Source organism: Pecten maximus, chromosome 9 (assembly GCF_902652985.1).
Source record: "Pecten maximus chromosome 9, xPecMax1.1, whole genome shotgun sequence".
NCBI lineage: Eukaryota > Metazoa > Mollusca > Bivalvia > Pectinida > Pectinidae > Pecten > Pecten maximus.
In genome coordinates this window covers 20,151,064-20,155,356 of record NC_047023.1, presented here as the reverse complement: position 1 = coordinate 20,155,356, position 4,293 = coordinate 20,151,064, and positions in this window count along the sequence as shown.

Genomic DNA, 4,293 nt, shown 5'->3' with positions numbered 1-4,293 from the left:
TACATTTCACTTCTCCCAGAGGTACACTACATTTCACTTCTCCCAGGAGTACACTACATTTCACTTCTCCCAGAGGTACACTACATTTCACTTCTCCCAGAGGTACACTACATATCACTTCTCCCAGAGGTACACTACATATCACTTCTCCCAGAGGTACACTACATTTCACTTCTCCCAGAGGTACACTACATTTCACTTCTCCCAGAGGTACACTACATTTCACTTCTCCCAGAAGTACACTACATTTCACTTCTCCCAGATGTACACTACATTTCACTTCTCCCAGAAGTACACTACATTTCACTTCTCCCAGAGGTACACTACATTTCACTTCTCCCAGAGGTACACTACATTTCACTTCTCCCAGATGTACACTACATTTCACTTCTCCCAGAGGTACACTACATTTCACTTCTCCCAGAGGTATACTACATTTCACTTCTCCCAGATGTATACTACATTTCACTTCTCCCAGATGTACACTACATTTCACTTCTCCCAGAAGTACACTACATTTCACTTCTCCAAGAGGTACACTACATTTCACTTCTCCCAGATGTACACTACATTTCACTTCTCCCAGATGTATACTACATTTCACTTCTCCCAGATGTACACTACATTTCACTTCTCCCAGAAGTACACTACATTTCACTTCTCCCAGAGGTACACTACATTTAACTTCTCCAAGAGGTACACTACATTTCACTTCTCCCAGATGTACACTACATTTCACTTCTCCCAGAGGTACACTACATTTCACTTCTCCCAGAAGTACACTACATTTCACTTCTCCCAGAGGTACACTACATTTAACTTCTCCAAGAGGTACACTCCATTTCACTTCTCCCAGAGGTACACTCCATTTCACTTCTCCCAGAGGTACACTCCATTTCACTTCTCCCAGAGGTACACTACATTTCACTTCTCCCAGATGTACACTCCATTTCACTTCTCCCAGAGGTACACTCCATTTCACTTCTCCCAGAGGTACACTCCATTTCACTTCTCCCAGAGGTACACTACATTTCACTTCTCCCAGAGGTACACTACATTTCACTTCTCCCAAAGTTACACTACATTTCACTTCTCCCAAAGTTACACTACATTTCACTTCTCCCAAAGTTACACTACATTTCACTTCTCCCAGTTATTGTTCTAGGACTCGTCAGCCATACTGGCGGCCGTTTAAAATTGTTGATATGTAAGAGGAGGCGGATGAAACTCAAATTATGTGAAATGTAAAAATCTGGTGCTGAGGTTCAAGTCTAGGTTGTTTTTTTGTCGTGAAACGCTACAGGTGTGTTTTGTCATATCAACACTGGTATTGTTTTCACTCTCTTTCCTTTTTCTTTGTTGACGTCATAATACATTTATATGTTCAGCTTCCACGGTTATATAACCTATCGTATTGTTACAGAAAATCATGTCCGAAGATATGTTTTCTAACTTAAGGGCGATACTTTATGACGTCAATCTTTCTGTAGGAGGAAATAGTTCTGACAAAAGGTGATAACACTATGATCTGAATCATAAAAAAAATATTTGTCATTTTTTCAGGGCATCATCTTCACCCTTACGACTATTGTTATTGAAGTGTGTGACTCTTACGTCTGGCTTGAGATTACCTTATAGATAGATACTTAGGACTGTAGAGGTCCTCGTGATCCGAGGACATGGTGTTTTCTTTCCACCTAGGACTTATGACTAGGCACACTTACAATACAACAAGTGTGTAGGCACTACCCTTTAAATAACGTGGGGGATTCCATAAAGGGCTCAATTTCATGTTTCATCATTTAATATGGGCATTGTGTAATGTTTGGTTAATATTAACAAACTTGTGAAGTTGTGTGCTTCAGAGCACAAAAACCTGACCTATACATATACGTAGATATATACTCATCACCGGGGATGTCATTTTTATCAAATTTTAATCCAGTACCCCCAAAACGTCTGAAAATGTGTTATACACACAGGGAAGGTCCAAATACACGTAGACTGTAACAAGTGCTAAGGTATACCTATGCTCCATAAGTCTAAGATAGCCCCTTCGGATGTTCTGCGATCTTCTTCAGACAAACATTTGGTTCTGGATCATCTTAAATATAACTGTATACATTTTACACGTCATCTGAGAGAATTGTTACTATAGTGTGTTATTCAAACTCATCACGATTTATTAACCTTGATTTCTTCGTTACATGCCCTTGGTCTGGGCCCCGCTCGCCATTATACATTATAATGATTTGAGATATTACATGTAAAACGTCCGGTACGGTATTCCACATTTATCGTTTATATATGGCAAGCTGTTTGAGTTTTTACTCATTTAATTCAGACATCTTTATTTAAATTAGAGATCTGTTGACGATATTACAGATATCTGTATTTTGAATAAATATATCTTGAATTCAAACATAATTATAGCAAATAAATACAGATATATATGATATATCTTAAATAAACATATCTTTGATTTTAATACAGATATCTGTATTTAAATAGAGGTAATCACTATTCACCATATAAAACTAAACAGATTCTTGATACTTATATAATCAAATTCAGAGAAATTATTGACAATGTACTAAAAATAGAGAGTATTTTGAATATTTGAACTAAGACTATCTATATTATTTAGTGTTTTGTGTAGTTTTGGCTGACGATTTGGTTGTGAGAACTCTGTAGATGGACCTGTAAGTGGGAGGGTATCAATATGTCTGTCTGTCGGACCCAGGGTATGTCCACGTCTCTCGATAACTTGTACTCATATTATCGGTGTTATTCTATGAACAGACTTGTGCTACACTTTCTATGTGAACCCGTGTAATATGGTAATGTTGTGGTAATAACTATGATAATGAAGTGGCGTCATAAACCAAGTTGTCACAATGGAGAGGAAAAAAGGAACCAACCAAAAGGGTATTGCAATTCAAGAATGGGCAAAACTTTAGAGAAAACCTTGATAATGTTGTCGAAACTAAACAGATTCTTGATACTTATATAATCAAATCCAGAGAAATTATTGACAATGTACTAAAAATAGAGAGTATTTTGAATATTTGAACTAAGACTTCAGAAATTCTTGATAATAAAACAAGAGAAATTCTCGATTATGTAATCAAAACTTTCATCAGAACATAATTTTCATCTCATATGAGATTTGATACAAAACACTCTTACTTTTAGCCTATGTAAATAAATAAGATAATTTTAACACTTTTTTTTTTTAATTTGTTTTCAGTTAAGTATCATGCACTTAGAAGAAATGGAATACCGGGCATTTGATAGAGTTTTCACCATGTACTTCCTGTAAAATACTCCATGAACCTCGTCGTAGTAATTTAATATACTGAAGTACTGTGTCTCGCTGTGGGTTGTATTATATATTTAAACTATATATCAGCAACACCTCAGGTCAAGGTTCTGTAGTATCATACGGCTAGTTTACGTCTAGTTTATCATTTCTAGAAAATTTGAGTAGTTATAATTACTGAAGAGAAAATTCGCGGAAACTGTGTGGCTATTTATAATGTTCACTAATAATACATCTAAGTCCCTGTAAAGGAACGTTCTCTCGTGACTCCATAACGTTAACAAAATCATTAAGATAAATCATAAATGTCGATTCTTAGTTTTATCTTTTAAATGGGATATTCAAAATAGGCCTACACAGAGATACTATAGGTCTCTGGCCTACATCAGTGGTGGGCAGATGATGATGATGATGATGATGATGATGACGACGACGACGACGACGATTTTTATTATTATGATGATGATGATGATGATGATGACAATGACGATGATGATGATGATGCTCTTTCTTCTTCTTCTTCTTCTTCTTCTTCTTCTTCTTCTTCTTCTTTAACCGACAGTCTGTATCAGAACTAGGCCTAATGGGACGTTTTCTACGACATTATGATTTAGGTCATAGACGATGTTATAGACGGAATAAGAGTTTTTAGTAGATCTAGATCTACATACAATCTAATTTCTCTTTCCTCGATGATTTTTTTTTTAATCATGTCCATTTATTAATGTGACATTGGTGACTCTGATCACATCTAACGCTCTTAAAATGTTGACGCGACACGATTTATAGATTTTTAAACAAATGCGAATACATTGATATTTAATCATTCCTAAAGAATACCCCAGTGTGCTCGCGTTGACAGTTTGACAAATTTTGCAGCGATTACTCCCTGACACATGTATGTAAAAACAATGACTGGTCCCTTCTGCAATCGGAAGTTTATATTGAGCATGCGTGGTTGTCAAGAAATA